At 36.5% G+C, this 27,964-nt stretch overlaps 1 protein-coding gene across 1 annotated transcript in view; it reads right to left on the reverse strand.

Annotated features, from left to right (window-relative positions):
• Window positions 1-27,964, reverse strand: part of CNTNAP2 (contactin associated protein 2) — a 1,148,354-nt gene that overhangs the window by 445,474 nt on the left and 674,916 nt on the right. The window lies entirely within an intron of this gene.

Genomic DNA, 27,964 nt, shown 5'->3' on the forward strand with positions numbered 1-27,964 from the left:
GGAGAGAGCCTCATTCACTACTTCTAAATCCTTAACAATGAACTCCCTGAAAAAGCTTCAGGAAAATCACTTAGAATCTGTTTATGAGATGAGTAAGGAAGAGAGAGGGGCTAACAGTTTATTGGTAAAGAAAGTGAAATGTCTGAAAAATGCATACTGGTTTTGCAGATTTCAGCTAGGAAGAGGACTAGCCATGCAGTTCTTGACTGCACTTTTACACTTTTTACAAGGGTAAAAAACACACACACATTGTTTTCTTGGTAGCTAAGAGGTTATACAGCTCCCATTCCTTCTCCCACTTTCCTATCCAACTTCTGATCCCCAATGCCTTAATACCTTCTTCAATATCATGGAATCAGTTCTTTGTGGAGACAGAAGAATAACAGATTCTCAAATCAATATTGTTTGAACAGCAGCAGGAGAAAGGAATGCACACCATTTTAAATCCTGTTCCTGAATACAGCGTACCACGCGCCACACAAATAGTTGGATTGGCTAAAACACAGGGCAACCTATAGAAGACAGAAACAAACAACTAGGGCTTGAGGATGAATGCTGTTTAATGTGGCACCTATTACTAAAAAAACCTAGATACACCTAAATCTTCTCCAAAACACAATTAAGACCCATTTTAACTGAAAGGCTTTGCCAGAACATCCATATGACCAGTAACGTTTTTTAAGATTTTCTAAACCAGTCTTGCCCATCGGCTAAAATTACTGCTGGTAGCTCCTAAATTTCCCTGACTCACTTCAGTTAGCACTCACTTCAGAGTTCACTGGTGGCATCACAAAATTGATCAAGGATGTTCTAGTAATTAAGCTGTGACCATGCTAAAAGTTAGCTCTGACAGGTATTCCGAGAAATTGGGCAAAGGCTTATCTTGAGGTCGTATGGCCTTTGCAGTAAAATTGTGACACTTGCAGGGAGTCATAAACTACTATGAGAAAGATAAATAATCCCCTGACACTAATACACATCAGATGGAGAAGGAAAAACTCTGAGGGATCCCCCAGCTGCCTAACTAGTGCATAATAACCTAATCAGTCCAACTGCCCCCCACCAAAACTGTGCTAATCCTAGCCTGTGGGAATGGTTATTTTGGATTAACAGAAAAGTCAAGTTGTAGGGACAGGATTTATATTCTCTTCCCAGCATGTGCATTAGCTAGTGACTTATCTGATGAAAAGAGAACAAGGTTTTCAGAAACCTGCCTCCTATTTTTTTTTTAACTTGTTCTTTCCAGTAACTCATTAAACTGATTGATCTGAGGCTTTACAGACAACACAATGGAGAGACAGAAAGTGCAAGTTAATTCTCTGTTTTCTGGTGGATTCAAGCACAGTATTTGTGTGTTCCTATCAAGTGCTTTCTCCAGTTATATTATACATATCTCATAATTGTCTGTTTTTCAAACTGTCACTGAAACTACCCTATAACTCCTTCTCAGCAAGAACCCCAAACTAACACCAAGCACATGGTCATTTAGATCTTCAGTGTCTTTGCAGACCTGTGCAGGAAACCTGTGTATCATCTTCCAGTTCAAAGCACTTCCACAATTCCTTTGTTTTAAATATTGAATTCAAAGTCATCAACACTGAGGTAACATTACTAATATTCATGTAAACCCAGCAAAGCCAAGGACATTATATGGATGCATCTGAATATACTGAAAAATTAACCACCATCCTACAAGCACTAAGATCAAAAGCTAGAGCCACAATTCACTCTTCACATTAAAAAGAGCATGATCCAAATAACTAAGCCACAAATGTATGATTAGATTCAGCAATATATTCCAACAAATTTCTACCAACATTCGATAGCATTTGAGAACTAACCACAGAGGCATTTCAACATGTGATTCTCAGCTTCACTGCATCTGAACTGCCCGTTCTTGACCTAAACTATATGAGCACACAGCTATTGTGTCTCTGGGACATGTTCTGCATTTTGATAATGGTTGAACCTGCAAACAGGAAAGTGGCAGCCAGGTCCCTCAGCCTGGGCAAGGACCCCAGGTCCCTGGGTCCCAAGGCTGGTCTCCACTGGCTGGGGTAGGAAGGAGTCATGGGCTGGAGTAGCTGGAGGTGGCGGCCACTCCTAATCTAACTACGTAAAATGAACTTTATTACCCAAGAGAGTGGTGTACACTGAGCATTAGTCAGTTTGGGGTTCTGAATTTCGCTGTATCTATCGATGGATGAAGACTATAATTTGCTCACTCATATATTTTGGCCTGTCTTCCTCCAACTCTCTTTGCTGTTTCTAGTCATGGGAAGAGGAGGGGTTTTATGCACTCGTACAGCACCTTGCATAAATTGTCTGTGAGGCTGACTGGGTGTCAAGCTATTTCAGTCACATTATCACTGTATCAGATAGTTATGAAAAGAGATAATTTCAAAAAACAATTCACTCTCCATAGGGAAGGGAAGAATGGTGGGTTTTCTTTGAACCACACGCTTCTCACAAACTAGCCTTTTCTAACACTAGCTTTTTTTGTGCTTTAAAATGGTTGCCACAGCTTAGACAAACTTTTCAGAATGCAGTTAATAAACATATTGTTATATAAAGAGTTTAACACATGGGAAGGCAACTAGATAAGCCTTGTATATAACACCTACATCGTTTTTGAACTATTAGGTATACAGCCTAAAGCTCATTAATTTTGATGGAACCTGGACAAATTAGACAATTCCAGTCTGAGTCATCTGGGGTAAAGCTTCTGCCTCAAACATAAACCTGGAAATGACCTAGTACCTTGTGGTTGTTATTTCAACACACACAACGATGCCTTTCCCTTCCAGATTTCCATTACTGAGACATAATTCACTTCCTCATCGTTCCTACAGTGAATGAAATTTTAATTAAATGAAGTTTTATAACCAAGGCTGACAGTAATGCTGTCACTAGAAAGGCTAAATAATGGATGAACAATTTGGACAGCTCTGTATTGATCTTCTTGCTGACAAGAAAATATGTACATTTTAAAAATGCACATAAAATGCAGTTTGGACGGTTTAAAACAATGTTCATGCTTACGATTACAAATGCACTTTAAAGTCAGGTAGACTCCCTTATCCTGTAATTTCTACATCTGTCTGACTTTTTCCATACAAAATCTGAATCTTACCATTTTATTTTTCACATTTTAAGCCCACAAAGAGACGGATTATCCTGCAAAGGTCAAATAGGGATTGAATCTGAATTTTCCCCAGAGTTCAAGAAAACTTGTTTCTAGAACTCCGTTCTGACCTACCAAACATGGAACAGTCAAAATTCTAGATCCAGCTCCTGATCTTAATTCAAACTTCCAAGAAAAAATAGAAAATTTATGGTTTTCATTCATCCCATTTTCTACGTTAGAAGCAACTTTAATATAATAAAAGAAATATAATAAGTAAATTATAATAAGTACAATAAAATACCTAGGAAATAAAAATATTTCTATTCCAGTGTCAAGATCTATTATGCCTCTCATCACTTGAATAAGGTGCTATCAAAGACATAAAAAAGGAAGTCGAACAAAGAATATATGCAGGTTCACATTATAATAATAAAAGAACATACAGCCAGAGCATGTCATTAAAACTCTGATGCACTACTTGTTTCTGCGATCTGACATAAGAATGAAACATCATACTAGACTCTGGATATATAATTAGATTATTTTGTATTTCTATGTAAACCACTCAGCTTTTCTTTGAAACATAACACAAATTCTACTATGACAAGAATAATTTTTTTCTCCACAGCTTGCAAGACGACTTCATCATTATATTTTTATTTTTGCCTTTTGTTTTATTTGCAGGTTAATGATGGGCTGATGCTTGTTTACAGATGGTACTTGGTATTTTACTTCTTTAAATTAAAAAATATATCTTTTTAAAAAAAAAATGTAACTATGATCTTAGATATCTAACTGGCAGTTGCATGGGTAGGTGCAGAATCTAGTAATCAAAGTGACTGATCTCAAGTCTGATTTTTATTTCCATGGTATTTCGGGTATTTGTCCTGGATCCTTGCTATGCAGAATGAGAGGAAAGAAACGAAACTCTTAATTTGTCAGGACAAATAGCAGCACAGTATCATTCAAGGATCAAGTAACCTTCGAATTTTCTATACGTATCATACAGAGTTAAAAGATGTTACTCTGAACCCACAGAACAAAACTCAAATTCAATGTATACCAACGCACTTAGATTGAAGATATAGCTGGTGTTTCCTATGCTAATAAACAGAAAAAGACACTAAAAGAAAAGCCTGATACACTTACCTACCCACCCAAAATAACTGTAATATTTTTATGCCTGTTTCAATGAGATCAGGGTGGGACCATCAGTGTGAAGTGGAACACAAGCAATAACTTTGGAAAACTAGAAGTTTCCTGCTCTGTGAGCATGCAATAAACTAAAACAAACAAACTGAAGAACAGATGAACAGCATGAGTTAAAATGGAATATTTTTTTCCTTTCATTGCATCTTTGTAAAACTACAGAAATGTTCGAAAAACTACATAGATATACTTTCTAATTATTTGAAGGAATACGAGACCAGTACTGGAGGTTTCAAAAGAGTCAAGACTCTCTAACTCCAGCTATAATTCTGTACTAGGGAGTACGAGGACTAAGGATGGCATTTGCCAAGACATCTGGGCAACTGCATGAACTGTCCTGAAAATAAATAAAATTTCAGTATCCCAGCTCAGTGGAGTGCAGAAAGGTAAACTAGAATACAATTTTTCTGAGTGCATTTACAGATAGAGTCACCAACTTCTTGAATAAGGCATTTTCTAATAAATTTATCTTTACTTTTGCCTTCATTGCTTAATTTATAGAAACACAGACATTGAATGCAAGGTAGTGCATTCTATCCAAATGAATGTAAATTACTAACCTAAAAAAACAGAATGTGTCTATATAGAGAGAGAAAAGCACACTTTATTAATGCTAGAAGTTAGAACAAGAGGATGTTGTACTTCTAGCACTCCTGGGGCACACATGAGCCCTCTAGATAAAACATGAACATTAATGAAGCGTCCAGTGGACTTCAAAGAACCTTCTCTGTATATGTCATTCATATTATGATGAAAAAGTTTAATCAGATCTCACAAGACTTGGCAGCATTTTCTGACAGTGGAGTGACTCCTGATTTGTTTTGTCTCCTCTGGAAATCTGGTACTCAGCCAGACCCTCTTTTCTAAAAACATTTTATTGCCAGCTGTCTGCTTATTAATTGAAGTCAGTTCTGGAAAAGCACAGTGGTGAAGCACTGGAACAGGTTGTTCAGAGAAATTGTGGATGTCCCATCCCTGAAAGTGTTCAAGGCCAGGCTGGATCAGGCTTTGAGGAACCTGATCTAGTGGAAGGTGTCCCCGTCCATGGCAGGAGATTGGAACTAGATGATCTTTAAGGTCCCTTCCAACCCAAATCATTTCATGATTCCATGAAGTAGCTAAAATTCATGTCCTAGTTCTGATTACACTGCAACAGAGAAGTAGTGATTCATGACAATTTTAAGACTTTTATATTCAGAAAAGAAACTACTTATTAGTATTCTCAGATAAAAATCTTCAGTGAAATAAGATCTGTGTCAAACCAGGTGCTATAGTAGTCTGTTCAAAAGCTGCTGCTGCAGACTTAGCTTCCCTAAGAGCAATAGTAGACATTACAAAGCCAAACATATACCTACAGACACTAAAATTTTGTAAGATGAAAAATGTCTTGGTGGTGGAAGAGAACAAACGCAATTATCACATACGACTGGTTTTACTGATTTTGTCTTTAGACAGGGGGAAGATGAGATTGTTGTCTCTTCCAGCTCCAGGACTGCATGAAATACAGTGACTTCTCCCCCTTTATGGTGCCCTCTGAAGTTCTTCTGTAGATTGGATAAATGTTTGCCCAGATATTTGAGAGCTGAAACAAAATATTATTGTCTGCTAGGAAAAAGAGATGAAATGTTACTGTCAGGGTATGGTAGCATCTTAAAAGGAGGAGCATAAGGGGAGAAAATTAAATAAAATTGTCTTGAAAATACACATAGATGCTAAGATTTATACTTGTCAACATCACAACAGAAATAAATCAGGCATTATCTACTCAATGCATAGACAATTTTCCATCTTTTGTTTGACTCACTGTTCTATTTCCCTTGCATGGTGAGTGGCTCAATTGTGTATGTTTCATTTTACAATGCCTGTAATCCCTTTGTGCGGGATCATAAAAAAATACAAAGAACTGAAGTCAGTATCTTCATATGTTTACATTCCAAGAGCACCAGAAATTTACTAACACTGGAAATATATGTTTCTTTTTACAAACTAACAGCAAAACTGGATCCTCTTGCTATCCTGATGTTTGAAAAATGGATTAAGATCTCATTTATTTTCTTGCAAATAAATACACTCCAAAGTCCTTATTTTGAGAAGACCTGATGTAAATGGTTGGTAATTAATGTTATAAAACCAGCTTATTTTATGCTGAAATGGAAGCAGTAACTCCACGTGATGGAAACTATGCCCTATATAAACAAGAGACCCACTGAGGAAAGTCCACTTTTCAAAGGGGCTAGACGTTGTTTTTTGCTTTTTCTTCAGAAACCATTTGATTTTGTCAGTTGTTAAACACTTCCAATTCCTGCCTACTTCAATGGAGTTTGAGAGCAGTCAGCCACTTAAGATATAAATGAAGAATCCTCAGGAAAAGTACAGTAAAAAGACAAATAACTACTTTAACAGAAAAGAGAAAACTTTAGATACATTTAATTCTTTAATTAGAAACTGGCAGTGAACAAAATAAATCAGGATACTAAGGTCATAATAAAGTTAATGTAAATAACACAATGAAATAGGACACAATGAATAAAGGATATATTGTTTAAAAAACAGTTTATTTATTATGAAGCATTTAAGTAGAGTTTTATGCTCTAGTGGTTCTTAGTACAAAGGCAATTCTGTTTCTGGCCAGAGGAACAGTTAAATAAATTAATAAAATACTTTGAGTATTGATTGATAAATTAAAAACAATTAAAATGTTTTCTGCTGTTTTTAAATTAAGGTTTTATTACCTTTTTAAGTGAGTTCCTATGAAAAAAAATGTGGTGCATGCATGGATGAAACCCTAAAATATGAAATTAGCAAGAACTCTGTTTTGATATACACTCAAAAGCTGTCCTGATCTTCCCATTTAGATAAAATTCTCCTTCAAATGACTGGAAACAAGAACAATAGCAACAAGTTTTAGTCATCACTTGTCTGACATGGAGAGATGCAGTAAGAATAATCATTATTAGCAGTCTTGGCTAATTTAAGTCAATCTAACACTTCAGTGAAATTTCTATCTTATTTTACTGAATATGATGGAAAATGCAGAAAGCCACATAAAGATCAAATTGCAGCAAATCTGTACATTACACTACCCATGTAATACATGCTATTCATAGGCTTTCTATTTTACAACAAAGAGAATAAACGTATATTAGACTTTTCAAAGTTACTGCTACTTCACTTTTATCAAAAACCCCCATGAAGATAAAAAATGTCTAGAGACTGCTGGAGATAATTACACTTAGGGAGATATAAGCAGCATACAATACTCAATCACTATTTACTGCCTTTAAGAGATTTACAGTGTGGAGATTACACTGCTGGCATTAATTGCATAATCTGATTTGCTGCTCCTACATCAACTTATTTTGTATTTTTATGTACTGCAAAGTTCTGACTACAATATCATAAGGTGAATTTGCTTCAATCGAAAATAGTAGTATAGAACGCATTGGACCAATTCAGCTATAGTTTCTCATTATTTACTTCCACCAACTCACACCTAAGAGATTTATGTTTTAGTCAACAATATTTTTTTTCAGTCAAGTTAACAAAGGTACCAAAATGAAAGTATTTAGCGTTGAGTGGCTAACCACCCAAGAAAAATCACTATGAGCTACAGTTTGTATGACCAAAATACATCATTTTGTGGTAAACTGCACGAGTTTGGAACTGAGTTTGGGTTTAGGTAACTTAAACACACTATCTCTAGTTTCATGCCATTCATCACGTGTTCTCCAGAATTCCAAGTTTTCTCACTTAGCTCCTACTACCTTGTATCAACTACAACCACAGAGAGTACCAACCTCCCCAGAGATTTACCAAGAAAACAGAACTATCTCTTGGCTGCAAAGACTTTGTTGGAGCTTTGTTGCTAATAAATGTTTCTACGTATTTAACACTTGAAAAGTAATCTGATGTAAAGTGCATTCAGATATTCAGTATATCTTAAATGTCTATTCTGACATTTGAGTTAGCAGCAACTTCCAGGTTTCAAACAGCTTGAATTTATTTTTCAAACTTCCAAAACTACCTTAAGCATATTAATAATTGGTGACAGGTATATTACCATGTAGATGGTTTCTATACGTCAAAATTAAGGATGCCCATTAAATATATCAGGTGGATTTAAAGATCAACATTGTTGCTCTTTAATGGGCAGGCTAAAAAAATAATTAATTGGATGTTTAAAGAGTTATCTTAATCCTTTTTATATTTTGCAAAGCTTCGATTTTGCTTGATTAATCATATTTTTGTTCCTAAAGTCACATAAAATTATATTGTCCAAGCAATGAATTACGTACATTAAGTTCTGTAGAGCTTAATGGAATCCCTATAAACAGTCACTAAAATCATAGTGAAGGCTTCCTTATGCTTATTAGAATCTTATGCAAAAAATACATGATAATTAATTTTAAAATCTTAGCATTACAACCTGTAGAACTGATCAACGATTTTTCACCTATTCTCTTACATTTTCAGTTTATAATAACTGTAAAGATGTGACTCACAAAATGTAGCAAGGTATTTTTCATATTAGTTGCATTTTTTACTATGTATTAGACAAACACAATCAAAGAAAGGCAGGACAAAGAGAGAAAAATCACCTGGTCATTCTGATACTTTAAAAGTAAACATAGTAATGCAATGAGTAGTGCCTCCACTTTTTAATAGATTAAATATGCCATCTGCTTGTATTATGAGATATTTATAAACTGCTCAAATTACATATCCATGTGGGAAAATAACTGAAATTGGAGGGGAATGGGAGAACATTGTCTCCCAAAATTCAGCTACATATCAACATAAACTGTAATATCAGAGCAGCTCTGAGATGAGACGCAGTTGCTGCTCCCAGGAACAAACAAGGCCTACGTAATATCCTTGAAATGGAGAATAGAGTGATACAGAGCTATCACAGCTCATCCTTGTTATCCGGGATAAGGAATAGCAAATAAGGCCTACGTAATACCCTTGAAATGGGGAGTAGAGTGATACGGAGGTATCACAGTTCATCCCTGTTATCAAGGATGAGGGGCGCCTGGTGAAGATAAAGATGAAGCACAACCGCTGCCTCAGCAGTGATGGTGAAATCGTGTCCTTTAGGTACCAAATCACACCTCCACCTGCCTCCGAGCTGCGACCACCCCTCACGAGAGAAATTTACACCAATCCTAATAAAGTTATGTACGACTAGAGTCACTCGAGCTCCACCTAAAAGAAATGGAAAAGGTATAAAATGGCAAAAGACAAAGGGGGTGTTAGGGAGAAGCCCCTCCATTGAAACGTCCGGGATCAGTCGACGGGCTGAACCTCTCTTCTCCCCCCCGTAGGGACGCCTATTGGGTAAGAGCTCTGTTTATGCGCACTTATTCACTAACATCTTACTAGATATTATCACTGCAGTATTTTAATTCAAGTTGTTCTTGCAGTCAGTCACTATCACCAGCTATCTACGAACCTACATTCTGTCACGAATAAAATATATACATAAGTTAAGGAATTCGGCCCATAGTACTACTAGTGTCGGTCCCTAATAAGTGGGCGAACCACCTTCGGATTCACTGGGCTGCCACGGGAAGCCAGGGGGAGTCGGACCCAAGGGTCTCGCCTGACTTGGGACACTGATAGACTGGTCTTTTTGACCTCAAAACGTGACAACCCATTTGGGCAAATTGGATAGTTTAACTTAATAAAATACTAGGCATCTTTAACTCAGTGGTTGAATAGATCTTTGTATCTGTTTGGTTTTTGGTTTTTTTTTTTTTTAGACAATACTTAGCTTTCTTATTTCTATATAGAAACACATATATAGAAATAGAAATCCAGTAGATTGTCTTTCCAAATTTAGAAAGAAATAACAAAGAATCTGTACAATGTAAACACACACATTCTGTCTTTTCTGAATCTGAGCCAATTTATCTGTAGCACATAATTTATACCTGCAGTTCAAGTGAAAAGTTAGCCACCCTTAACAGTGCATATTCAACCTATATTAATATTAGAAAGAAATCCACATAATAAATAAGGATGAATTCTAGTCAACAATAACAATAAAATCCATTTTCTGTTATATCCATAATTGTTTAAAGCTATTATGAGTGCAAACATCTTACTAAGCAGAAATAAAAAAAAGTTTATTTGTCTCATATTCCTAAGACTTGAATCTTAGAAAGGATCACCATTTTTTTTTAACCTAGATGCGCTCTCTCTCAAAAAAAAAAAAAAGAGATGAAAATATCATTTTAGAAACTGATCATTAACCTTTATATAATTAGAAAATTAAAGAAAAGAATTCCAGATGTTGGGTTATGGTGCATTTCTACTTTTCAGATCATCCAACCTTCACTCTATTACAAATCTGCTCACTCAAAACAAGTTATGCATACAGCAGAAAATTTGTAAAACGTGCTATGCAGAAATTACTTTAACTTCAATCTGCTGTGTTTTTTAATTAAAAAAATTTTAAAAAAGCTTTTAAAGAAACTGAAAGAAACTTTAAACTGAAACCACAAAATAACCCCTTAAGAAGCATAACCCTTAACATTCTTTCTTCCAGTATTAATATCAAGTTGGAGACTTCTTAAACACCACGGCTGCCTATTCAAAAGCACAGCAGGCATAGCAGCAGAGGCCCCTTATAGTAGTGACTCAACATAGAGCCAATGGGAGCTTTTTTGAATAACAAGTTACAGGACTGAACTGTGACAAATTGTATTAGGGTCATTAAAAGTTCTTTTGAAAGTGCTTTAAGATGCGCGATAGTATATATTGATTGCCTCTCATCAGAAGAAAATATGCTACTTGTTGAAAGAACTGTGCTTATTTCCTTGAAAGAAGGTTTATTTTTAGTTTTCTTGGAAGCATGCACTGGAAAGTACACAGTCAAAATAATTATTGATATGCCACATCCAAGATGGATTTCCTCCTACTGTAATGCTGAACGATTCCTACCAAAATGACTGAAGCAATTCAGTGAGGTGAGGAAAGCTACATAAAGAATAATACAGCTCCCCAAATATAAAAGATATCTTAGCTTTTCAAATTGTGTTTTGTTGTTTGAGTATGTATTGGATTTGCGTGGCAAGGTTTTGGTACCGGGGGAGCTACAGAGGTGGCTTCTGTGAGAAGCTGCTAGAAGCTTCCCCTATGTCTGACAGAGCCAGTGCCAGCTGGCTTCAAGATGGACTCGCTACCGGCCAAGGCTGAGCCCATCAGTGACGGTGGCCGCACCTCTGTGATAATGTATTTAAGAAAGGGAAAACGTTGCTGCACAAGAGTAACTGCAGCCAGAAATAGGAGTGAGAATATGTGAGAGAAACAGCTCTGCAGACACCAGTGAAGAAGGAGGGGGAGGAGGTGTTCCAGTCACCAGAACAGAGATTCCCCTGTAGCCTACGATGAAGACCATGGTGAGGCAGGCTGTGCCCCTGAAGTCCATGGAGGTCCATAGTGGAGCAGAGATTCACCTGCAGCCCATGGAGGACCCCACACCAGAGCAGGCAGGTGCCCAAAGGAGGCTGTGACTCCATGGGAAGCCCATGCTGGAGCAGGCTTCTGGCAGGATCTGTGGAGCCATGCTGAGACAGATTTGTTGGCAGGACTTGTGACCCCGCGGGGAATTCACGCTGGAGCAGTCTGTTCCTGAAGGACTGCTGCCCGTGGGAAGGACTCACACTGGAGAAGTTCATAGAGGATTGATGAAGGGGAAGAATCACTTACTGCAGCCTGCTGACTCTGCTCTTGCTGATGTATCTCAGTATGCCTGTGGCCACCTTCACCACCGGGGCACAACTACTGCTTATTTTCGACTTGTCCCTCAGGACCAAAAGTCCTTCTCTGCAGAACTCTTTTCTATCTCGTCGATGATCAGACTGGACTGATGCACTGGATTATTTGGTCCCTGGTGCAGGACTTCGAGTTTGTCTTTGTTGTCCATGATGATGTCTGTCATCTCATTTCTCCAGCATGTTGAGGTCCAAATGAATAGCAGCCTTAAGTTCCAGACTGTGCTGAAGGTCTTTCTAAGATCAAGGTACACAACATACACTGTTCTCTCATCCATGAAGCCAATCATAGAGGGCAATCTCAGATATTTCCCAAAATTAGCATAACCTTTCCAAGATCATTGAGAGCAACCTTCCAATGAGACTGGCTACCTCTGTCCGCACTCTTGGATCCATCCCACCTGATGCCACAGACTTCACTACATCAGATTTGCATGTAAACTGGTCTTTCTCTGATGTGGGCTTTACTTAACTCCCTCAGGAACTGCCACCAGTTGCAGGGGCTTGGGAGGCCTGAAAGCAAACTTTACCAAGAAAGGCCAAAGAAAGGAAGGCATGAAGTATTTCAGCCATTTCCATGTCCTCTGTCCCTAGGTCTCTATGCCGCTGAGCGGTGGGACCATATTTTTCTTAATTTCTGTTTGCTGCTGATATACTTACTGAAGCCTTTCTTACTGCCTGTCATTTCCCTGACTAGCTTCAACTCCAGCTGAGCTTTGGCTTTCCCAGATCCAAGTTTGCATGCTTGGTCAATGAGTCTATATTCCTCTTGGGTAGCCCATCCCTGCTTCTGCCTGGTGTGTTGTGTCCTTTTTACATTTGAACTCAGTCAGGTGTTCCTTTTTTCCTATAGCTATGATAGTTTAATTTAAACAATATGTATTATTGAAATAGATTTGTTAAAATATACAAAAAGCCCAGAGTTTTCTTTCACTTTGACTGTACAGATAGCACTAAATTCCAGACATTTACATCCACACTCTAGTGTCTACTAAGAAAGAAAAGGCAAATCGATTATAATGCAAATTTTCTTAATGTCCACTTCATTCATATCATGTTCTTTGCAGGCTGTTAGAGTGAGAATTCAGGGTATTTTTGATCAGTTCTAAAAGTTAAAAATATGTTTCTATTTAGAGGTTTTTACTACAGAGTTGAAACTCTAAACATCGTAACACATTGGTAGTTAAAAGGAGCATGGAATGCATCTGAGGAAAGAGGCTGAGAAAGGACGGTATAAAAGAAGACAGGAAAATTACATCTAACCTCTGTGTCTTACACTCCTTCTGTTGCTCTTTATCTCTCAATCACAAAACCAAAGTAACATTTACTTTGAGGAAAAGAGGTAACAACTTAGCTGAGAACATGCTCTGCAGACACTGTTATTCAGGTGTCAAAACAGGGATGCCTTTCTCCAGTCTTTTTTCTTTCCTCTCTGCTGTGGTGAGCTAAGCTACATGAAAAAAAAAGCACTCTCTGGCTGCTTTACCAAAACCTTGTACAGGACTACACTTCCCTTTTCCAGGGTGAACAGACTTCCTGGCTACCAGGAAGAAAATGTATTCCCTTAGTAAATATTTGTTGAAATTGAAGTAGGGGATGCAAGAACTGTGGATGATATTTTTTTTTCTTGTCTATGAAATACAGATATTTTCAGCTTTTTGCGGAGCTTCCTGAACTCTGCTAAAAGATGGGGTACAGGATCTGGGGGAGAGTTACATTACTTAAGACCAGGGTGACTTTGCTGTAATTTGGAACATAAAGATTTTTTGCAGGGGATATAAGGGGAAGACAGACAGTGAAAGTTATTACAGCAATACTGGAATTTGGGAGCTCAGGATAAGCCAACAAGTGAATGTCTATGGAAGAGAAGAGGGACCAAAATATTTCAGGAAGCAATTAAACTAAAACAACTTAAACAGCTGAGAACCAGGAGGCTTACATGGCTATTAAGAATTACTAGCTTGTTCACTGACTGAGCACACCCTTCTCATTCATAAGCTTGGTTTTGAAAAGAGACTATGATAAACACAATGTTCTCTGATTATGGCCTGGAGCTTCTGAATTTGTTTAAAGTGAAAGACCAGCATTCTGCATTTTGTATCTAAAGTGATCAAAACAGCAAATATGTGTAATCAAATGAGAAAAAAAAAGGAAAAGAAAATATGGCACTCAGCCACCTCTTGGTAAACTAATAAAGGAGTTTAGAGAATCTAAACTACGTCACTGACTTCATATAGGATTTCGTGAGAGGAAAGTTTTTACATTTGCAGTTTAGGCCCACAAGTCATTATTCAAGAAAGCACATAAGCACACACATAAGTCGACATATGCAGAAGTTCAATATAAAAGGCTTCTTCTCTCAAATTGTTTAACTTCCTTTCTTGTAGGCAGCATTGGCTTGATGACACGGCTTTAAATACCACAGGCGACAGAGCACAGGAAACCAGCTGCTACATCCTATCTGACTTCATTATCAGCAAAATCTGTCTACCTTGAGAGGATACTAAGTAGTGAAGTCCTATCCCGTATGCAACTGAAAGCTAGCCTTAAAGGTAATGACTCCAACAATACTTAAGCAAATTATCCAATAGGATCCAGATCTATCAGATCATGTACTCTTGAGTTCTAACTTTTTTTGCCTGTTTTTTTTTCCTTTTTCCTTTAGATATTTTGTAAGACATATATTTCAAATCAGCGAATTTGAAATGCAAGTGAAAAATTGGAAATGTACCATTTCCAGTGTTCCTCAAAAATAAACAAGCAGCTTTCTTTTATTGCAGTCAGAGATGAACATGAAATAGAGTAGCCAAACAACCATATAACACTGCTACATATGGAAATATGTATTTGCTTTTCACTCTTCATTTCCAGACAGACTCCCATCATTAGAAATCAATGTGCTTGTGCACAGTACCAGTCAGTCAGGTTTTATTTCTATATGTCTTCATATGGTATATTTAGTTCCTATGTTGGTGATCTGCAGAAGTCCACACTCACAAAGCTGTGATTTGTGGATAAGAATGCATGGGGCACATTTTGTAAGCAGGAATATTTTGGTAAATTTTGATATTCATTGTAATGTTCATAAAGGGAAAGAATGAATTAAAGTCCCGTTCTAATCTGGGAGACAAACACGAAAACATTTGTACTCAATTTGCCTCCAGATGTACGCATGATAGGAGTAAAAAGGAGAAAATAAGAAAGGGAGAAAGCAGGACGTTTCTAGAGTCAAGCAACTGTATATATAGCAATTATTAGCAAGATTGTAATTCTCCAAGTCTGACTGGGCAGTGCATCTGAGGAAAATACATCTTGGCAAGAAACCCGATTTGCCAATCATTCATGTTTAACATTGTAATCCAAGGACACTTAAGCACAAGGAAGCAATGTTAGCAGAGGCCTATTTTTAAGACAAGGACACAGAAAGTTAGAAATATATAGCACTTATAAGAATAGAAAGTTAGAAATTTCTTGATCTGCACTCCAGTTAAGAATTATCAGATTATACTATCTGAATCACTTCTGTAATCCAGATAACCATTGCAGGCATCTGAACACTTTTAGAAAAGCCAACTTACCTTAAAATAAAAAAAAAACCACAGTTAATTTCTTTTAAAAAAATTTAGGTTTGCATTCAGAATTAATTAAAGTGTCTCTGCATAAGCCATGAAGACAGTGAAAGCTTCTGTGATTTACAGGCTAGTCATGAGAGTCTAACGAAGCACTTCAATGCAAAGGTCTTGTCAAGACTTAACTGAATGAGGGAACTCAGAGGCTATAGACAAACTGAAATCTTGCACACAGGGCTTACACACACATATATATGCATATACAAAACAGAGTCTCTATTCGGATCTTTAAAATATCCATTGTTATAGTCATATAAAGATGAGTGTTCATAATCAGAAAACGTGGAAAATGTGTAGACAATTATATCAGTGCCAGACTCCAGGAAAGAGGAGAGAGCTTTGTCAGTATGCATTTTTATAAGTCACGTCAACTAGATTGCAGCAAATTGATCTGATTGGCAAGGATAAAAAGCAGCTACTTACATAATTTTGAAAGACATTGAAGTCTATCAAATAAGGCATTACAGAGAAAATATTGGATAGCAATGATCCCAAGTAAAAATCAAATTTAATTACCAGAAAAATAAACACAATTATATAGAGATGTACTATCTGCTCATTTCTAAGCCCACCACAGCTATTAAAACTAACACTGATGACTTATAAGAAGAATCTGTTACTTCACTACATCACTACTTTCTCAACTCACATTCTCATGAGTTAAGAAGCGACATCATTCAGTTGTCACTTAATTCACAAACAAAAGATAAGCAAATATTCTGATACACACAAGCCAAGGAACATTTGGCTGGAAAGTGAAAGGTAGATTCTCCACAAACAGCAGAAAGCGCATTATAAGAATTGTATAGCTGCTGCTCAAGACAAGAAAAACTTTGGAAAAAATAATATAATTATTTCAAAAGCAGAAACTTACATAAATCAACTACTATAAATTAAATTTTAATCACGTGTTCTGACAAATTAGGTAACTATAGCAAAAAAAACCCCAAATGTTAGCCCCATTTACATGGCTACAATATTGCCTTGTCATACAACAGAAAAATCAGAATTGTATTTATAGAATGCAAACATTACCTTTTAGAGACAAATGAGCAGAGATGTTCCCTTTGTATTCTTCTAACTCTATTGCCTTCACAAATATTTGCAAGGCAGGAAAGCTATAAACAACATTTACCTTGAAACTATTCAACCAAATTCTTAAATATAGCTTCCTACGCCAATATTGTCTCCCAAAAGATTATATTCATATCTCACTTTTCAACAAGGGCAGCCTTTCTAAGTTCAGTACAACAGATATGCACCTATTATACATGTAGACATATTAATTTTGTCCACTCCCCCCTTACACATCTTCTTTTCAGTAACACAGATCAGAAAGAGAGAATATTTTCTAATCACTCAAGGAGGGAAACTCAGGAATGACTTGGCAAATCAGATAACAGGGGAAAGTATGTATAGTGTTTGAAAATGAAGTTGGATAAATTAATGGAAGAAATCATATGGCAGCTTAAGGTGATATTCGAGTTATAAATCGAGGTTGTGATACGAGACCTTTGGTGTGTAAATTGTTGATATTCCTAAGGAAAACTGAAAAAAAGTGGTTTGCTGTCTGTTCATCATGTTTGTACCATATTTATATGGTTTGTACCATTACTAATACAATGCTTCAGGGCTTCTCTAGGTTACCTGCAAAGGCATAAACAGGCTTGGGCTTTTTTTTTTTTTTTTTTTTTTTTTTAAATCCTTGATGTATCAGTAGACTTCAGATGTATTTTTACCCTTCTATGAAGTACTGAATTACCACAGCAAGACTGAATCTGACACAAGGAAGGCCAGTGCTCCCAGAGGTTTTAAATCCTTAAGTGACTCTCCTTGACCTTCTCATTCAGCATGCTCATCTAACTGGAATGGCAGACATCCCTGGAGTGGCTTAAGGTATTCCTATTCACCAGAATAGGTGAGAAATTTCAAACGTAACAGTAGCTCCTGCAGGATTAGGCCATTGGTGCTGCCTCATGAGCTCTCCAATTCTTTTCCTGTGGCTACTAATATTCAGAGTTTTTAAATTTGTCCTGTGATCAAAAGCGAGGCTTAGGGTATCAAGAATTTTCTAGTGGTAGATAAGTGTATATAGAGGAAATGGTCCAAAACCTGTTGGATTAAATATCTACCACATGGAGTTGAGGGAAACAGAAGACAATGACTCTTCAGCCCTATATTTCTAAGCCATATCTGAGATACAATATCTGAAAGTACAGAAAATATTTAATAATGAATATACTTTTAAATAATTTAGATTTTTTCCTTCCATTCAAAATCCCAGTAACAAGACCACAAAGGTTCAAATTTAAGATTCTATGCAGAGATAACACATATTATTTTTTTTAGCACAAGTAGCAAAGCATAAAGAGGTTTTTAAAGATGGGTTTTAACATTACAGCTGTCTTGACAACTTATAAAACAGGCAGATTTGCTTAACAGTTTTGATGATGCTAGGTTACAAAAAAATAACAGATATTTCCCTTTTCTTCTCTGCCGTTCTATTAGCTGTTCTTTGACGGAACAAAAATCGAAAGAATATGCAAAAAGTCTTATTTTAAAATAAATTTCCATAATTAAGTTTGATTACTTTTACTTCCAAATAGCTGCAGATGTTTTTTCTAATTAGCACTGGGAATTTTACACTGGCACTGACTCTGCTGTCTTTTCCTAAAGGAAACTGTGCACTTCTGCCCATTAACTTCAGTGAGTAAAGAATGTCAACAGGATAACATGCACACCCAATCTGTTAGCCACATTTCTCGATTGCTCTTTTTATTGGGTGTATTCCCTCAGGATTCTACACTGCCGGTACTGTAAAATTACATTGATAATGCCATAAAGCACGCAGACTTCTGACTTGACACCAGTACCGAACTTCAACACTGCATGCTTAAAATGCCATTTCAAATACTGTCTAATGATTAGGCTCAGGGCAGGGAAAACTATTACAATGTGGCATGTCTGCTGACTGGCCCCTGCAAAAATCTACCACTCTCCATGGAAAACACTGTGTGATTATTGGATCTATGCCTGTTTCCTTAGGCTAGTAGGTCTTGGTACTTCTGATATCGGGGATATCTACTGGCAAGCACAGACATAGTTAAGACTAAAGGAACAAATATGACCTTTCAGCTGTTTTGCCCTCAACTTACTATTTCCATAACCCGATTAGAAAGACAAAGTTGCTTTCCGGCATTTCTGCACACCTGCTGGCAAATTTTACTGTCAAGGTATATGCATATCTGCAATTAAGGGCATTTATACATGCACACTGGGTAGGAAATGCATCCCTAGCTCATTTGGTGTCTAATTACTTGCCTACTTGCCCTAATTTATGGAACTCTGTCTTCTTGGAACCAGTTTGCACAGCTCTTACATGCTTTAGACATTCTGCTGAAAGTTTATCTTTCAAGCTCTGTTTTTAATAATTCTTAGTGATTAATCATGCTTACATATTTACATAAAGAGTACTACATCAAGGCAAATGACTGATCTGTAAAGAGGAAAAGAAAAACATATCAACACTGCACCTTCAGCTACTGTTAATTGGCCTAGTCCATTAATTTTAGTAGAGAAATGTCCATTTACACCAGGTGAGAACTTGCTTCTTACTTCATAAGTTGAAAAAGTTTCTTCTTAGGCTGACTTCTCCTGGTAGCTTACACTGAACTGTGAAGAACTTCTTATGGTAATAAGGACTATCCCCTTATGTACTTTGGTAACGTAAATAGTAAGTAATGTAAGAATTAAAGTGAATAAGGATTTTAAAATAAGGTTGCTTCTCAGAATTAAAATGCAAGGTTTAATTCAGACAATTTGGTTGGGATTTTCGCTATGCAAAGAAATACCTGTCATTTTTGTTTTCAGTTGAGCTACTCTATCCTGAGACTCATGTTAAAACTGGAAACAGGAAGATTAAAAGTAGACAGCATTGATCTGGATGCATTTGATACTGTCTTATTAAATTGGGCAGAATTTGAACTTCAGAAATGACTATAGTCGTCCAGAAACACAGCTGTTTTTTTGACATCATGCTATACGTGAAATTTCCCTTCATATAAATGAATAGCCCTGACTGGAGATTAGGCCTCAAGCACATGAGAAATTAGTCTCCAAAGTATCGTAGTCTCTTATTAAGCCATTTATAATGTGTTACCACATCCGACTGACCTGCAGAGACTCTGCATATAGTAAAAAAGAAAAAGCAATAAGACCTTTTTCTCCACTACTGTGAATTTCCACTATTCAGATACACAGGATTTTCTCCTGTTTCTACTATTATGTATTCATTCATCATTCTTCAAAATCTCTACTCTCCTTTATGTATATTTAATCTTTTCCCCTTTTTGCGAATTCCTCTCTCCCATTTTTTCACTCCATTTTCTGCCACAATCTTGCCTTCTGCCCATCTCTATCTTTCATTTCTCTTTCAAACATCTCTTTCCATGGCTTACTGATATCTTTCCCTTCTGTTTATTATTTCCTATTTTCTCTAATATAAACTATTTACAGCTTTCATATTCCTCTACAAACATAAAAAAAACCCACATATGGTCTCTGAGAGTGACCAGAAGTAGATTCTCAGGAAAAAAATGTATGAACACAGCAAGCATGGGGTGATACATCCCTTGGTGTACTCTCTCCCAAATTCCAGTTGTGTGCAATAAAGGGACATCTTGATCCAGTTTGCACATCTTACTTGTATTTAATAGCTGTTGACGGACTTTTCTCCTACGAAGTGACATAACTGTTTTTTTGAAGCCAGTTACACTGTTCTCATCTGCAGCAGTGTTTTGCATTTGAATATACTTACATTCATTTTAAATATGCTGTTATTGCTCGGATTGTTAGAAACACTGAATAGTCATTTGCCATGCACGTTTTCCATGCCATTCATGACTGCAAGTCCAGATCACATCCCTCCTCATCCAGGAGCAAGATGAGGAGCCTTTTCTGTTCTTAATCTCTTCTCATACGGAACTTTTGATCAGCTTTGTCAACCTTCCCATATGCCTTTTCTACTTCTATTATACCTTCCTGAGATGAGCCGACCATATCAAAATGCACACAACACTCTTAAGGTGAGGGGACATCATTGATTTATACAATGGTATTAGCTCCCATTTTTATTCCATGTGAGCTCAGTTTCTTGAAGAAACTGTGATAAGGATCTTAGTATAAAGCTTTTTTTGAAATTGAGATACATCAGCTGTTTAGCCATATGCCTACTGACTGCTATGAAGAGCTGTAAGCCCTTCTACAAGAAACACGTAGATTCTTTCTTTTCATGCATAAACGATTTCTACACTTTATCAGATTTTTACTCATTTGCCTCCACTTCAGAAATCAGATTTATTCTCAGACTTTTCCTGTTATCCTTTATAAAGTGTTGTCACTTTTCCCAGCTTCTATACTTCTAGAACATGGGCTGACAAAAGAGATAAGTAATCAGTTAATAGCTGCTTATTTTTCATATTTGACTGCCTTTAGAACTCTCTAGTAAACGCTATCTGGTCTTGGAAACATTACTTCATTTAAGTACTCAAAGTGTCCCTTCATTGCAGTAACTAGGTGTCCCTGGATCTCTCGGTTCCTCCTTCTTTCAACACAACCCTTCTGGTTGATGCATATCCACAGTTCCATCTTTTTGCATGTTACATGACAGACTCTAATATAAAATCTGAATTGCGCTAGCCCAGATGCTGTGTAAGTCTCCTGAGTCCTAAGTATGCCCAGGCCAGAGATAAGAAACTTTCATATATCCTGATGTATCTTTCCAATACTAATTTATTCTCTTTGATTATAAAAGAAGATACTCTCTCATTCCTTTACTATAAAAATACCCTAGAAGACAACTATTTATCCAGTTTTCAATTCATGGTTAAAAAAAATTCTGTAAACTAATGTTGGTTTCAGTTTTATGTTTGAAATATATTTGGACTTTTTTTCATCAGACAACCTTTCAGTAGAGAAAGCAGGTGGTGGGCAAAATTGCAATGTCATATTTCAGCAATATTTTTCACTTAAAGTCCAGGGCAAGCATGAGAAGGAAAAAAAGAAAACCACAGGTAAATAACACCTAATATGAATAAAATTACATAACTTACTAAGGCCCTACGTTCTTTTTTTTCTATTAAGCAGACAAATATTTTTCTGTTATGCAAGCATTTAGATCTTTTTAAATGTACTCCCAAACATCTATGATGTCCTTGCAATCCCTCTACAAACTTCCATTCAATAAAAGTGTCTTCAGCGTCTACTATGCATCTGTCAGGTTAAATCAAAAAATCAAGTACTCATTTTAGAGTTCAGTTCTTTTTCTGACAGACTCAGATCTTTAAAACAGAGTGGGAAACCAGATTTCTTTGATGTCTTTTAGTGCTGTAGGTGCTCATCATGCAATTACTCTAGTAGCAGAAGTAAACAAATAGCCTCCACTGAAATCCTCACAGATAAATTAAAAAAAAAACCCAACCCAACAATTCTCTGTTATCTTAAGAGGCTTTTTCTGGGGAAAGTACTAATTACAGAATTACCACTGAAAGTGTTAAGACAACACTTCTTTCCCCAAAAAACGCTAATGTTCAAATTGCAGTTTTATATCTAGGTTTTTCTTTTATATTTTGAACTGTTAGAGTTTACATTTTTAGAAGTTTCTCTGTAACTCAAGAGTATTCAAAACCAAGAAAAGCCAAGCGTTTAAAGACTCACAGTTATATACTGAACAATGGGAAAAGGAGAGGACAATCAGTGCAAGATTCCCCTCAGGGTCAGCTGCCAGTTACTGTATTGTATGAAATGTCTTTTGACCTGCAGGAAAGAGATGTACATTTGATAGAGAACAAGGGGGCAAACAGCATATCTGGAACTGATCTCTGCACACTTCAGGGGAGAGAGAAAGAAAGGAAAAAAAAAACACTCAAGGTTTCTATGAAATATGAAGAGAGGAAAAAAATTATAAGGTCCAATGAATGCCAAGATGATCACTGAGGCGCTCTGTGCCACATGACGCATGTGCATTAGTGCTGAGTGTCACAACTACCATTTCCAGCTGAAACTAGGAGACGGACTCAAAGAGTGGCTGAAGATGTAGAGTGATCAAAACTGACGCGGTCAAATATAACGATCTGGAAACCGTAACAACTGGACTTAATTTTTTAAAAATGAGGTCATTTTAAATGCAAATTAAGTGTCAACAACTGACACTTTAGTCTTAACTACATTACTACTATTTTCCCACATTTCACTTTGATATAGTTGTCATTAATGCCTGTTGTCATTACATGAAAGGTCTTTAATGAAAGGTCTTCCTAGAAATAGCTTCAAGTTTGCTTCCCTAACGATATAGGAACATTTAGAATTTACTGCAAATCCATAGCAATTTATTTCACAGCCAGGTGAGAAAGGATACACAGTTCAATTATCATAACAGTATTGGAAAACTTTGATATTTCACTTTCTATTTAACTATGGGATCATTGCCTTTCAAATTTGCATATTTTATACAAGGTATGCATATTTTACTTTATACAGTATGTGTTCAAGTTTGCTTCCAGTTAACAAAGCATAGCGGCTTTGATGCTCATTCTGCTTCAGAGAGAACAAAATTAGTGTGGTTTGTATTTCAGCCCCAGCTTAGTGTGTGGATATTATATTTGTGTTGACACTTAATCATACATTAGCAAGTATTTGAAGGTAGAGGTCCCTTTCCAGTGTGGGCATCTCAAATATCGACTGAATTACACTTGGTTCAATTATTTTAACAGCTTATAAAAATTTTATGAAGTGAGAACAGGTAAAAGATAAACTGAGTCCACCATTCCCAGTGACTAATTCACAACTGTAAGAAGTATGCAGGTTTAATAGTTACCTCAAATGTACTGCTTCACAAGCCTTTGATTTTGGAAGGTAGTTTACTAATGCAGGTGTCTGCCAGGTCAGTCTGAGAATGGAAATCATTTTCAGACCAATTGACATAGCTTAGCAGCACCATGCCACTCAAAACTCCTGAGCTTAAGACTCACTGTGCTTTCTGTGACCTTAAAAGACAGGCAAATTCTCTTAAATGCTTTTAGACAAGAGCTCCAAAGGAGGACAAATTGCAGGAATCATTACTACTGGCAAGTCTGACCTTGACGGCATGAGGAGGCAGTGGCAGGGAAAGTAAACTAAAAAATATCCGATGACACTGGGCTTAACAAGAGGCTGGACCCATTGCTTCAACCAATTGCTTATGCAACAGCCTGAGCTACCCCCTTATCTTCTACAAACACACACTTCCCTGTCATTGTTACTGAATACAATAAAAGATCAGGAGCTGGGCAGATTTTTCTGAATACTATTTAACTGAATCTATAATGTTTTCTTCACAAGTTCTATGCCTTTGAAAATTGAAAGTCTGCAGGGAAACGTTCCTTGCTTTCGAAACAGAGGAGGAAATTGCTCTTGCAACGACTGAACTGAGCCACTTATTTATGAGAATAATTTCATTTTCAAGTAAACTAAATGCAAAATCTAGAGATGTTACTCTGAATATGCAGTTTTCAGTGAAGTCTTTAAATTATCTCACCAGCAAAGCTTTGCACAGAAGCCAAAGCCTGAAGTCCTTTATTAGGCAAGGGTTTTACTGACTCAAGGATTTCAGAAACGGGTTGCTAGCAGTTCAATATCAGCAATGCCTTTCTGGAAAGACAGTATGGGTTGATTGTGGAATACTCTAAGGAGAGTGCAAACAGTCGGGACTGCTCAAAGATCACTGTTTGCATTTCACTCTCATTACAATATTCATTCTGCAGCATCAGTGAAGGTAAAGGCCACAAAATAAGCAGTGAAAAATGCAGTAGCAGAATTTCCTGTGTTTGAAACCAAAGCTTACACTGGGCTTTAGACCCACCATACTGTATAAATAAACTAGTACATCCACAAGTGATTTAACTTTGAATTTGGCTCTATTGTGAGCAGGGAGGCCTGGACTATAAGATCTCCAAAGGCCCCTTCCAACCAAATTATTCTATGATTTTAAGCATGAATTGAACTGATAAACTTTATAAAGTTCAATTATCTTATTTTCATCTCTGTCTGAACACATTCATCTATTTATATATTCAGAGCATATTTATATGTATTCTAATTTTTTTATGTTTATTGAGTTTTGGATATCTGACCACATCAATACACACTAAGAATAAATAAGATTTTACCACTAGCAACAAATTTATTACATTTGAAGAAAAACCCAGTTTTCTGTATTTGAAGTCAAACTTCTTTGGTTGAGAAATACATAATAGCACTTAATGCTACTGTTTGCATTACGGTATTACAGAAAGTTTGATAACAATATCTTATTACCAAAGTAGGATGGTAAATAACTGTTAAACCTTTAAGGGAATACCTTCTAAGAGATAGATGAAAATCCTACGTCTGTCTCCTTTATTTTCCCACATATGCTAAACATGAACTGAAGTCACCAAACCTTGGATTTTGATCTGAAAGAACGTACAGACACATTTAGATTATATTTCTCACTCACAAATTCCTTCTGACCAACTGGAAGTGTTAGATTTACAGGCCAAGGAATCTAACAGAAAGCACTGCTTTCCCAATCAGTCGGGTGCACAAAGCATTTTGTGCATTTGCTTTTGTTTTTAGCTGTTGCAAATGGAGAGGTATTTGTAGTACTGGACCAAAGCTTCCAATTGACTCCTTTGAAATTGTTGTCAATTGTTCAAACTGAAGTGGATATAGAATTAGATACTAATACGTGGCAGAACAAAGTGACAAAAACTTCAAAATCCCAGGGGTTTTTTAATCCATTGTCATTATTTTACCAGGAAATATTTTTCCTATTATAAATGCTTTAACCAGCTAAGTGATACCAACCATTAGCAAGCAGTTCAAAACTGTTACAGTTAAGGGACAATTTTTTTACTTTACTACTTAGTCTTGGGACTGCAATTTATACTCACTCATTAGACTAACAACAAACAAACAAACAACTTGCTCTGTTAACAAGGACTCCAACTAACACTCTGTTAATAGTTGCAGCAAACCTCAAAACCACAAGACCTTCTCAGTATTTTGGATTTCATTATGAACTCAGTCCATACCCAGTGAAAGATATGCTAGAAGTCTAAAGCCTTTAAAGTAAGCCCAAGATCAATATTGTTCTAACAGAAATATATTTAATGGTTTTACTTCAAAATCACATAAACCCTCTGGAATTATTTAGAAGCTGAGAGAAGACCATTTCTGGAACCCTGGGAAATCATGCATGAAGCTTTATTTCTGGGTCAGATTTTAAACAGATTTAAAATAGTTTAATGAATCCAGACAAGCTTTGGGATTTTCAAACATTTACTCAAACTTTCAAGGATCTTACCATCAATAACTTCAATGGTAATGACCATTTAAAAACCTATTCAGTGGCCTTTCAGTTGACAGGCAGATAGATGAATGATAAGATATTTAGGTTGATATGCCTAAAACTCTCACACTTTTTCTGGGAAATCAGCATGACTGGGTGCTCACTTGAATGCCTGTAGACTAATGCATGAGAGATGGAGAACAGGTTTCACAGTTTTGCTTCTTTCAGAAAAATTAACAGAAACAAAACCCTTAGATCTATCTCTGGAACTAAATGTAATAATCCTTTTTAAGCCTAAAAGTAAGTAAATACGGCATTGAAACATGTCATATTTGCAACAAAATATTTTGACCTTACAATAGAAACGTAAGTTTACAATACAGAGTTCTTCTGAAAAGGATACCTTGCATATTTACATCTCTACTTCACAATAAATATATAGCATAATTCGGTCATAGCTATTTCAGAACTAGTAGCTATTCCGGTCCATCTTTCTTTTCCCTTTTTAGGACACAGAGGGGAAATACATTTTTAATATGGTTCCGATTTCACTTAGACTTACTGTTAGTGGCTAAGTAGTCCCTGGCTTTTACCATATTCACAATTTGGTTTCTCAATGAATTACAGAAAAGCACAATTGCTCTGATGGCATCTTTTCCAATTAAGGTCTCTGCAGAGATGCCAGTTTAACAAATGCATTCAATAACATTTACAGGTTTAGGGATGTTAGCTCACATTTCAATACAAAATGCTGTGTATAGTTTGTCCTTGAACAACAAGTGTCGCAACACTCAGTTATAGGAATGTGCTACAAGGCTAATAAACAAGTGAAAGACAAAGCTACTGTGCATTCAAAACAAACTATTAAATTCCAACAAACCGTACTGCTGCATGAGAGCTACACAAGAAATGCAGGAATGTTAACCTTCTCTAAAACCAAAATAAGTACAAATGATCCTGGTGTATTTTATTTAAAGTGCTTTTTACCTGGCAGACAGATTTTGAAGTCTTGTTCTTCACCTAGAATGCCAGAATTCACATAAAAGGACAGAACAAAGACCATTTCCCGTAACAGAAGAGAGAGTTTCCAGGAAAAATGAAAGAGAAGTGCAAGGAAACAAAGTGAAAGGCTTTACTGAGAAAAACAGAAAAGAACAAGGCCTTCTCAGCTCTGGTTATTATAAAGGTTGCATAGATTTTAAGAATGCCTCTGACAGGGCATTCATCCAAAAACTTCAAAAACCTGTAACACAAATGGCTAGACTTCCTTTAGCCACACATTCGTAAATAGGTTTCCAAATCAGAGGAAAGGGGAAAGAGGAGGAGGAGAAGAGAGGAAAAAAGAAAAAGTCCTCACCAAGAAACGCAGGTCACACACACAGACTTAACTAATGAGTCCTTATATCCAGAGACACATGGTATCACAGCTGGGGCAATAACACACAGCTGATTAAACTTTGCTATGGAAAGTGATTTAAACAGGCAATTGAAAAATAGAGCTATGCACTGATTCTTGATGTTAAGAGGCTTTATATGTCAATAAGCAGTATGGGTGGGATAGGTTAACGTGCACAAGTCTTAACAATCAGAAGACTGGGAAAGGAACATAGAGTAACCAGCCATTCACGTGGAAATGAGAGACATGGAAATCTAGGGACTCACATACGTAGGCATATATTGACTTGCTCTTGTCACTGTTAATTGAGGATTTTCTTCTATGCCAAAACTATTCACTAAGTGGTTTGTTGCCATACCACATATTTCATAATAATAATAATGTTAGTTACTTCTCAGCACTTGTGTGGTTACTTCTGAATGTTTTATTATACAGAATTTAGCCATACTTTTATCTGTT

Source organism: Tauraco erythrolophus, chromosome 7, assembly GCF_009769465.1.
Source record: "Tauraco erythrolophus isolate bTauEry1 chromosome 7, bTauEry1.pri, whole genome shotgun sequence".
Taxonomy (NCBI): Eukaryota; Metazoa; Chordata; class Aves; order Musophagiformes; family Musophagidae; genus Tauraco; species Tauraco erythrolophus.